The 11,520-nt window shown below is 46.8% G+C and overlaps 1 long non-coding RNA gene across 1 annotated transcript; it reads right to left on the reverse strand.

The window, feature by feature from the left end:
* Positions 1–9,075: 9,075 nt before the first annotated feature.
* On the reverse strand, positions 9,076–10,874 carry LOC108535122 (uncharacterized). The gene is made up of 3 exons (XR_001887135.1): positions 10,826–10,874; positions 9,882–9,934; positions 9,076–9,622 (listed from the first exon to the last, which is right to left on the reverse strand). It is a non-coding gene; the product is annotated as an uncharacterized LOC108535122 (long non-coding RNA).
* Between the last annotated feature and the right edge of the window lie 646 nt (positions 10,875–11,520).

The following is an 11,520-nucleotide window of genomic DNA, read 5'->3' on the forward strand; positions in this document are numbered from 1 at the left end:
TTTGAGAACACGGGGCCCAGTATGCATAGTGACAAAAACCCATACTCCGAAGCCCAACAGGCTCTTCCACCTTATTGCTGTGTGATCTTGGAGAAGTTACCTAAGCTGTCTGTGACTCCACTTCTTAGAGATGATGATAATAGTAATAATAATAATAATAATAATAATAATAATAGCTTTCTGAAGTGCTGTCGTGAGAATTGTGAGTTAATATATGTGAAATGCTTTCAATGTATCTGGCCCACTTAAAGACTATACAAGTCTTTATCATCATCATCATGATTGTTGCTATGATATGCCCAAAATATGAGGTCCAGGAAACAGATGTATGCACCAGTCTGCTGCTGGCAATGTAGACTTTAGTGGCATCAGCAAGCAGATGGCATTTGAAGCCTTGGGAATAGAGTGAGAGGGCAAAGGGCCAGGATAGACCTCTGAGGCGCTCCCACATCAGAGAGACAGGTGGAGCCTGCCAAAGAGATCCTAAAGGCCTGCTAAAGACACAGGAGGAGCCAGGCATGGTGGCTCATGCCCGTAATCTCAGCACCTTGGGAGGCTAAGGCAGGTGGATTGCTTGAATCCAGGAGTTTGTGAACAGCCTGGGGAATATGGCGAAACCCTGTCTCTACCGAAAATACAAAAATTAGCTGCCCGTGGTAGAGCACGCTTATAGCCCCAGCTACTTGGGGGGTTGAGGCATGGTGGGGGGGATTGCTTGAGCCCAGAAGGTTGAGGTTGCAGTGAGCTGTGATCACACCACTGCACTCCAGCCTGGGTGACAGAGCGAGACCCTGCCTCAAAAAAAAAAAAAAGACACAGGAGGAATGCAGTGGGTGTATCAGATGCTGACTATGGATGCTGAGCCATGAGGAGCATTCATGAAATGTTAGGGCTTCTGGTTGTCACCCTACTTTCCTCAGGCAGTCAAAACCAGTTGTGGTGTTTCCAGGGGACGTGCTGAAATTCAGTAAATTGAGTTTTTAATATCTATGCCCAGAAACATATTTTCAGAGTATATTAGGGGAGTATGATATTTTTACAAAGTCAGAAATACATCCTGTTTTTTTGTTTTGTTTTGTTTTGTTTTGTTTTTGAGACGGAGTCCCACTGTGTTGCCCAGGCTGGAGTGCAGTGGCACGATCTTGGCTCACTGCAACCTCTGCCTCCCGGGTTCAAGCTATTCTCCTGCCTCAGCCTCCCTAGTAGCTGAGAGGCTCTTACCACCACGTCTGGCTAATTTTTTGTATTTTTAGTAGAGACAGGGTTTCACCGTGTTAGCCAGGATGCTCTCGATCTCCTGATCTTGTGATCCAGTCACCTCGGCCTCCCAAAGTGCTGGGATTAGAGGTGTGAGCCACTGTGCCCAGCCCGTTCTCTTGTAAAAACAAAAATCCTCTTGGAATAAGGGCCATGTTTCTACATCCATCAGTTTTGTGTGTTTGGCCCTTTGTACATTGTATCTGTCCTTTCCTCCTTCTGGGCTAGATTTTCTTCCACTGTTTTGTGCCAGTTTTAAATTCCCACCTAGATCATCAGCTCCTTAAGGAAATGAAAAATTAGGGAGAGCATGAAATACTTATTTGTTGAGTTCCTGTTTGTGAGGATCTGTTGCTAAATGGTACCTGAGACAGGTTCTGAAAAAAGAAAAAGGTATTAACTCACAATGGCTTCTTCCATCTAATGATGGCAAAATGGTAACTGATTTAGTTCAATTGACCAATGGGAAATAATCCTTTATAACATAAGCAGTTATGATCAATCTAATCAGTTGTTCATTTTTTCCACTTTTTTCTTTTCTTTTCTTTTTTTTTTTTTTGAGTTGGTGGTCAGGGGGCATCTCACTTTGTTCCCGAGGCTGGAGTGCAGTGGCATGATCATAGCTCACTGCAGTCTCGGCCTCCTGGGCTCAAGGGATCCTCCTGCCTCAGCTTCCCTAGTAGCTAGGACCACAGGCATGCACCACCAGGCCTGGCTACTTATTATTTTTTTGTAGAGACGTGGTCTTGCCATGTTGCCCAGACTGGTCTTGAACTCCTGGCCTTAAGTGATCCTCTCACCTTGCCCTTCCAAAGCGTTGGGATGACAAATGTGACTCACTGCTCAACGCCTTTTTTTTTTCTTTTTTTTTGGCATTTTTGACAGCGTCTTATAGTTTAGAGAATATTATCATATAATGTCATCAGTGTGATGGCTAATATTGAGTGTCAATTTGATTGGATTGAAGGACACAAAGTATTGTTCCTGGGTATGTCTGTGAGGATGTTGCCAAAGGAGATTAACATTTGAGTCAGTGGACTGGGAGAGGCAGACCCACCCTCAATCTGAGTGGACACCAGCTAATCTGCTGCCAGCATGGCTAGGATAAAAGCAGGCAGAGGAATCGTGAAGGACTAGACTGTCCTGAGTCTTCCAGCCTTCCTCTTTCTCTCGTGCTGGATTCTTCCTGCCCTTGAGTATCAGACTCCAAGTTCTTCAACTTTTGGACTCTTGGACTTGTACCAGTGGTGTGCCAGGGGCTCTCGGACCTTCAACCACAGACTGAAGGCTGCACTGTCAGCTTCCCTGCTTATGAGGTTTTGGGACTCCGACTGGCTTCCCTGTTCCATAGTGAGACTTCACCTTGTGATGGTGTGAGCCAATACTCCTTAACAAACTCCCCTTTATATATACGTCTGTCTTATTAGTTCTGTCCTCTAGAGAACCCTGACTAATAAAATCAGCCAGTACCTATCAGTGTCATTATTATTTCCATTTTACAGGTGAGAAAGCCTGGACTCACAGAAATTAGTTACCTTGCCAAGTGTGGTACACAGTTGGGCCAAGACTGATGGCTGATAGGACAGGGGTGAACCAGTGGTGGGGAGGGCAATCTGGCGTTCAAGGGGCGCATTGTCTATGGAGGATTTAAAAATAATAAAACCAACTAAAGGCAGTCTGCTTTTTATGATCACCAGGCACCAGCAATTCTAAATTTCAGTGATAAAATACTCCTCCTCAGTGGACATGAGAAGCTGGCTTCTCCTATTCCCCAGTACAGTAGAAACATTAAGAGAGCAAGCAAGCCTCATTTCCAGATAATGTAGGTGATTTCTCTCAGGACTGTGCAAAGCATTTCATGTTCCAAGTCCCTGCCTTTGTTAAAACATAGATGTATTTTTTTTTCTTTGGGGATGTTCAGAGCTTTCCAGAATTATGCTTTCCCAGGAGAAATAACAACAGTCACGTAGCCAAACATCTAGCAGTGCTTTTGCCTACTGAACAGAATTTCCTGAGAATCTTCTGGAAAAGCAGCACCCGGTTTCTTATTCTGCAAAATGCACTCAGCAGCTCCTCTGAGAGAAGTGTGTATATAGGGGGATAGCAGGAGAGAAAGGCAGTTCTCCCTGCCAGGTGGGTGACGGTCAGGGGTATGGACCCTTCTACTGAGGATGAGCTGGTAGAATTTCTCTCAATGCTTAAGACCGAGGAGTTTATCATTCCCCTGACCCCCTGGCTTTAGCTGGAAATGTCCAGAATTCCCCCATCCTAACTGAGAAGGGCAGTTGCTTGCCCAAAACCCACGAAGACTAATTCTGTAGTGAAGAGTCCCTCAACTGCTAGGGTGACCAGCAGCCCAGGCCTGAGGGCTTTCCTGGAACCTGAAACTTTCAATGCTAAAAGTAGGATGGTCCCAGGTCAACCAGGAGGGTTGGTCATTCTTCTAGTTGCTGAGATTTTGAAATCAATATTTACTGTTCATTCTACTGTTATTGGCATTGCCTTGAGCCCTGGCTTGGGACATTGGGGGCCTGGGCAGTATCTTTATTTTAGATATCTACAGAAGCCAGAACAAAGGCAAGCTTACCTATGAAGCCTAGGAAGATCCTGCGGTAGGTTTTCTCAGCAGCAGTGTGATGGACATTTGGGGCTGGATAATGCTTTTTTGTGGGGCTCTGTCCTGTGCGTTGAAAGATATTTAGCAGCATTACTGCCCTCTATGCATTAGATGCCAGTAGCATATTCCCCACCCAGGTGTGACAATCAAAACACATCTTTAGGAATTGCAAATATTCACTGGGATGGGGGTAAGAGTGGCAAACTTACCCCCAGTTGGGAAGTACTGCCCAAGAGAGACATTTCTTGCTACCTCATTAAGCATTTGGAGCTGTTGAACACAAATCAAGGCAGTCAGAAAGCGCATCCTGGCTTCAGCCTGGGCATAACCATCCTATTTGCCACATAAAAGTCTAGTGGCTGCTCTGCACCCTTTCTGGGTAGAAGCAGAGTTAGTTTGGTCATGGGGGCCCCCGTGGGACAGTGTTGCCCGACAGGTACCCCTTTAAACCAGTTCTTCCCACAGGGGTGTCACAAAGAATACTTCTTGTCCTGTGGGATGTCCCCTGGGGAAATAAAAGAGAATTTGAAGAATACTATACGGACATTCACAAAGTACCTTATACAATGAACGCTTTGAGAAGTGCCGAAATAAAGAAACCTGTTTAAAATTTCCACCAAGTTTTACGCTGAGGTCAACCGATCCATTAAGATTTACATACAATTGGCTCAATCCCTTGAACTGTGGCATCTTCAGATACTCTGGGACCCACCCTGAGATTCTGAGAATTTCCAGAGGGTGTATCTTCTCAAGGTCACTTCGACTCTGAGTTCAGCCTCCCCTTAAATTCTCCAGCTCATTCATAGTGCACCTCTTACCACTTCTGCCTTATTTCTGCTCTATGCTGATTGAGTTGTGGATTTCAGTCCCCTCTTCAAGAATTTCCCTTCCCCAAAATACCCTATAAGGCATGTCTGTGTTCAGTGGCTTTACGGAGGTTTGTGGTGATGAAAGCCTTTTACATCGCCATGATTTTCGCCTCTTTTCCCCCTCAAAACTTTCCTTTTATCTCCCTCACCCCCTCCACCCCACCCCAACTCAACTCTTCTCACTTTATTGTACAAAACAACTTTGCTTTCCTCTCCTTATTTGGTCTTGAAACTACTTTTACATTTTCAAAGCCTTGTTAACAGGTAGCCATATAATTCGTTGTCCAAACTATGACACTTTTGAGAGTGAAAGTGGGCCTAGTAATAACTTCGCTGGCCGACAGGTGTACAGCAGGAAAGTCTTAGGCAATCAGGTCACATGGGCTGTCTGCCCTGCACTTGCAGGTTATCAACACAGAAAATGCACAGAAGCACAGAAATGTTAGTTTCCTTTCTACCTTCTCCTCCCCTCTCCAGTCCCCGTAAGTGGAATGGAACCACGGAGTATGTATTTTCTTATCGGTGTGAACCATTCCACCCTCCTTAGAAGACAAAAGTAGCTGTCATCTGTTGCAGGTGCAACTGGCTGGGGGTGGAAAAAGATGGTAAAAAGAATTTACCAAGACGGTAGTGAGTTAAAGAAAGCAAGCTTATTACAGGGAGAATATGTTGCAAGGAGGCAATGGGCAGCACAGCAGAGAAGGGGCTGTCTACAAAGAGGCAGGGACTGGAGGGAGGTTTTCTAGGGTTGTACTGGAGAGGCTATGTGCAGAATGAGGTCGTGCTGTTGGGGCTATGTGTAGAGCGAGGTATTTGGAAACAGGATGTCGTGCCAGTGGGTTGTCAGTGATTAGCTGTCCGGCAGAACAATTGCTCTCCCCACCTGAGGCCCCCTCCAGGTTGTTGCTCACTTATCTTATTAGGAATCCATATCATCAGCTTTGGTTTTAAATGAAAATTTCTTCTTCTACATTACCCTTTGCTTATTCATCATTTCCCAAACTTATTTGATCATAGGTCTCATTTAATCTCTCTATCCCTACCCCCATTAATATCTCTCATAACGTCTCTCATAACTAGAAAAATACGCTTTGGGAAACTTTGAGCTCAGAGCTAGGAAGAACTGTCTACATTGCCACTAAAATCTCCTTGGATGAAGACAGGATTAGGGTGGAGAGATCAGGAATCATGTTCTAGAGTCCCCTGTGGAACCAGAATAAAATCTGATGCCTCTGACAGACTGAATGGATCCCTCTTGGCCCAGATTCCCCAGAAAAACTTTAAGTTTCCCTGGCTTTGATGAGATAGGAGGTTAGACAAGCCTCAGTACCCCCTCTTTTTGTTGTTACCAGGCTTTCTAAGAGATAAACAGAAACCAACACCTGAAAAACAAAAACTGGAAGATCCTTCCATGGATTTCAGCAGATCACCTGACACCATGGCCCGACTCCACTCCCTTATCACGGGTTCACCATGTAAACTGAGCAGCCTGACAAAGAATTCCATCCTGTCCTGATAACTGACCACCAACCACTGACTGGCTCTGGCTGGTTTACAGAGATTAAGTGCAAAGTGGCTTTGTGCCTTATGTTTCACCTTTTGACATACAGCGCCTAAATTTACTGCATTTTAACACTGTCTCTACAAACATGGGTCATATGTAACATATATTTTTATGCACTGCACATGCATTAGGACCCCTCATAAATATTTATAAGATTGTCCTATAACCTACCGAATACGTACGTACAGCCAGTCTCACTAGGCATAAATCTCAGCCTCTTCCTTCTGTCTCTGAAGTGTCTGCTTTCAGTTCCAGCCAGAGGCTTCACTTCCCTGCCTGCAGGTTGTAACTTTTTTTTTGAGATAGAGTCTCGCTCTTGTTGCCCAGGCTGGAGTGCAGTGGTGTCATCTCGGCTCACTGCAACCTTGACCTCCCGGGTTCAAGCGATTCTCCTTTCTCAGCCTCCCGAGTAGCTGGGATTACAGGAGTATGCCACCATGCCCGGCTTATTTTTGTATTTTTAGTAGAGACAGGGTTTCCTCATGTTGGTCAGGCTGGTCGCAAACTCCTGGCCTCAAGTGATCCGTGCACCTCGGGCTCCCAAAATGCTGGGATTACAGGCGTGAGCCAATGCGCCTGGCCCAGGTTGTAACCCTTTATAAGAAAGAAAGTTCTCCTTTTTTAAAATTTACAGATATCAATAATTTTAAGTAGACACCCCTATAAATTAGGGGAATATCTCGTTAGCAGATAAGAGATTCGTAGATAAGAGCAACGAGATTGTAGAGAGTGGTAGAACCAGAGGCATATGCCTCTAAAGACCAGGGCTCTGGATGGATTCTTCATGGAATATGCTGGGAAACACTGCCTCCAGTCACTGATTCCCAAACTCAGGTACTGATTTGAATGAGAATCTTCAGAAATCCCTGGAGGGACCAAAGGTGCTGAACACATCCAGCCAGCGGTCTTCCAGGGCCCTCTGTGTTGTGGCAGTCTAAACGGTGGTTCTTCTTTTGGGTCCCTCTGGTCCTGGGCCAAGCCCAGTCCTGGCCAAAGAAGATACAGGCCACTAAAAAACCGAAACATTGATGGTTGGGTCCCCACTGCCTTCTGCACCCCTTCTGTGCAATGTCCCATGCTCCCCACCCTATCACCAAGACCAGGCCAAGCTGAGGGTACAGGACAAGCAGCTGCCTATTCTGAGAACGAATGTGGATGGAGAGGCGTGTTCCCAACATGCTGGTCCTGGCGAGAGGCCTAAGATTTGTTGAGTCCCGGATCCCTGTTGTCCCACAGGCAGGACTTGCCTGTCCCTGTCCTCTCACCACCTCTAACTATCAAGCCCATTAGACTTCTCCCTAGGTGGAAGAAGATGAAAGAAGAGGTGGGGTTGCCAGAGCAAGACTCAAGGTAGAAGACTTCTGGCCTTGTTAATCTTTGACCAACCTCCCCAGGCACCTTTCCCACTGCCACCATTGGTCCAGTCTGTGGGGTCCCTGCCATCCAGAGACTGACCTCAATATGGATTTCTCTCTTCTGCCTGGTGTCCTGCCTTCTAGCTGTCTCCAGAGAAGCATGCAAGTCTTTTTGTTTTGAGGGTTTAACCACTGGGCATTCCTGCATTACTACCTTCTCTACTTCTACTCTTGCCCCTACAGTCTGGCTCAATACAGAAAAATCTTTTCAAAACACAAGCCATGCTTGAAACTTTCCATTTTCCAAGCCCCCTCCTAATAGTGAAGAACTCTGACTGTCTCCACATCGTTGTTCCGACCCCTGCCACTCCCCAACTCCACTCCAGACACGTTCACCTCCTCGCTTTTCTTTGACCATGTCAGGTACACGTCTACCTCAGGGCCTTTGCACTGCCTTTCCTCCTGTCTGAAATACTCTTTCCCTATTTATCATCAGGTGTCACATTCTTACCTTTTTTCAGGTCAGATGTCAGTGAGGCCTTCCCTGAACACCTGATACAAACTAACAACCCACTCTCACCTCCTACAAGGAAGTGTAGGGTAGAGAATGCTTGCTTTATTTCCCCATAGCACATCCCACCATCTGACATTCTGTGTGTTTGTGTGTTTCTTTGTTCATTCTACAAGGTAAGCTCTGTGAGGACAAGGCTTTGTCTGTTGGGTTCACTGCTGTATTCCCAGGACCTAGATCACGGAAGTGCTTAATGAGTATTTGTGAATGATGAAAAGAAGGAGTGAATCAATTGTAAAGTTCCAGTCATCTACCACAGCTCCCACAGGAGCTATCTCTGGCCAGTGATGACACACAGCCCACTTCCCGCTTGGCACTCCTTCCCTGCCCTCTTTCTCAGGTGGCCCCCATGCTTCCTGGGAACTCACCAATTCCTCAGTAAGAAGCACTTCCCAGGCACCTGCAGCCCCGCTGTGCCTTCTCCCCTACACCTGGCATATTGTCCAGCAATTGTACTGTGCAGACACACCAGGCAGTCAGCCACGCACTTGATCACAGACATGAGCATGACTCCTAAGTTGACTCCCATGGGGTGTTAACTCCTGACAGGGCAGGACTGGAGAGACAAAAGCAGCTGGGCCTGAAATGGTCTGAATCCCCCTCCTCGGCCCTTTGGCCCCAGCAGGGGCAGGAGCTCAGAGGGTTCCCTTATTGGCCAGTCTGTCTCACCCCCTGCGTCTGGGGCTGGGGTGGTCTGGACGAGCATGTCCGGTGTCTCTTGTATGTCACTCCTTTCTATTAGAACTGTACTTTGATTTTAATAAATTAGAAGAAATGTCCGGCCATCCACCTCCATCAGAATATGTTTTTATGTTTTTTTGTTTGTTTGGTTGGTTGGTTGGTTTTAGAGATGGAGTCTCACTCTGTTGCCAGGCTGGAGTGCAGCGGTGTGATCTTGGCTCACTGCAACTTCCGCCCCCTGGGTTCAAGTGATTCTCCTGCCTCAGCCTCCCAAGTAGCTGGGATTACAGGTGTGTGCCACCATGCCTGGTGAATTTTTGTGTCTTTAGTAGAGACAGGGTTTCACCATGTTGGCCAGGATGGTCTTGATATCTTGACCTCGTGATCTGCCTGCCTCAGCCTCCCAAAGTGCTGGGATACAGGTGTGAGCCACTGCTCCCGGCCTATGTATTTTTTTTTAACACACACATAAATCTAAAGCAAAGGGTATGCCAAGATCCAGCTGGGGCCAGGTCTGACCCCCACTCTGAGCATCTCGTTGGCTTCCCATCAGTGGAATACAATGGAGGCATATTCCACTTGGTCTGGCGATGTCCTCCTGGGGTGATGAAAAGGGGGCATGTTGGCATAGACAGCAAAGTCGTCCTCCTTCTGGGGGGCCAGGTTGATTACGTTAGAATATATGGCATCAGCATGGCAGGAAAGATCCTTTAGAGACAGAACCCTGGTTAGAGGCAGACCTCTGGGCCCCAGGGACTCCCAAAGACAAAATCAGGCACTAGGCTGTCCCTACAGGACAGCAAGTAGAATGCTGAGTTCTTGCTGCACAAGCCCTAGATCTGTTTTCAGAAACATTTCGTCCAGATCTGCCCCCTGCCTTCTCCCACCACCCTCTGTGTGGGGTCTAGGTAGGAAGCAGCAAGGAGGCCAGGAGCCCCCACTACGTGTGACTGGACTAGCTCCTTACCGAGGACTTGTGGGGAAAGTTGGTCTGATGCCTCAGTTGTTTCTTAAATAGTGCTGGAAAAATTGATAAACTCAGAGTCAGTCTGTGTTGGGTTAATAACCATCTTTACTTGGTTGTTTGCTGGATTTAGGGCTTAACTTCAAAATGCAAAATCCACCTCACTCAGCCTATTGGGCCTCTGAGACTAAGTTAAATTCCCAGGAAGACACAGGGGAAATGAGTAAACTTTATAATTTATAATTTTGTTTATTATTTAGAAGAGATTATTTGGCATCAATATTTTTTTAGCTGAGGCATATAGACCATAATCATATATGCAGACGGCTTATACTGTATATCGCTTTCAGTGTGAAGAACTTGTGTGATGAGTAAGTCTTATTGCTGTGCACAGAGTCCCCAACAACTCTACAGAAGAGGTCTTATCTTCGTATCTCCTTCATATTACCCTCCCACTACCTGCCCCCCACTCCGACAAGGCTGCCCATAGGAAAGACACCCCAGTCTCTGCCCCCAGTTTCTCTTCTCTTCATTCCCAGTTCCAGGGTCAACTTGTTCAACTCACTCTCATGCCTCCATTTCTTCAGGATCATGGACAAGAGACCCACCAGGAGCAAGATGAGGGCCACCGCAGCAATGGAGCCAGAAAGGCCTGTGGCTGCTGTGCTTAGGCTGAAGGAAGCAACGAAGAGACAGGACCATCCAGCTGCTCTGGCTGGCTTTGGTGACCCTCCACAAAAGTGCCCTGGGGTCTCCTCACCCCTGTAGGAGCTCTCCCACTTCCAGGCTTCCACCTCCTTAGTGGCCAACCATCTCCTGCCTCCATTTTAGCCCCTCTCTTCAGCTCTAGCCTCCATAGCCGTGGCCCCACTCACACCAATCCCCACAGGTCCCTTCCCCAGGAGCCCACCTTCCTCCTTCATGGGTCCAGCCCTTCTCTCACCCACCTGCTGAGTCCTTCAGGGTTAGTCTCTGGCTTCAGGGTGGTGATGTACTTTGCGTAAGGGAAAGGAGAGGAAAGTAATATGAAGGAGATATGAAGGTAATTCTTGCACACCTATGCAAACGAGCTCTACAGAATCCTAAATGGTAATATTAGCTACTGTTTATTGTGAACTTAATATATACTGGGCACATTCATTATCTTGTTTAATCTTCATAAATAGACTTGAGATAGGAACAATCATTATTCCTATTATATAGTAAAGAAAAACAGCTCTCGGGTATCACACTTGCTCAGAGTTATAGGGCTGATAAGTGGCAGAGTTCGGACATAAACCTCCATCTCTCTGACTTTAAATCGTGTGTTCATACACAGTACATTCTGCTGCCTCCATGTGATTGGTTCACTCCAGAGCTCTACCGTTCTTACCAAGGGTTAGCAGATACGATAGGAGGTCCAGAAAAAGAGATAGCCAGGATGGTGCAGTGCTAGGTACCTGGGAGAGGGGCAGTGGTTCACGCCTGTAATCCCAGCATTTTGGGAGGGGCACGTGAAAGGGTTGACAGGATCAGGACATAGGCAAGGCCAGTAGAGCTACCACTAGGAAAAGGTGGCAGGCGTGAGAGAGTGCCCATGCTCTGGTGGGGAAGGGGAGAATTATTCACACAGGGAAAGAATTTCTCCTGCCTCTAGGGATGG

This window comes from Rhinopithecus bieti, unplaced genomic scaffold, assembly GCF_001698545.2.
Source record: "Rhinopithecus bieti isolate Rb0 unplaced genomic scaffold, ASM169854v2 scaffold_12049, whole genome shotgun sequence".
Classification (NCBI taxonomy): Eukaryota; Metazoa; Chordata; class Mammalia; order Primates; family Cercopithecidae; genus Rhinopithecus; species Rhinopithecus bieti.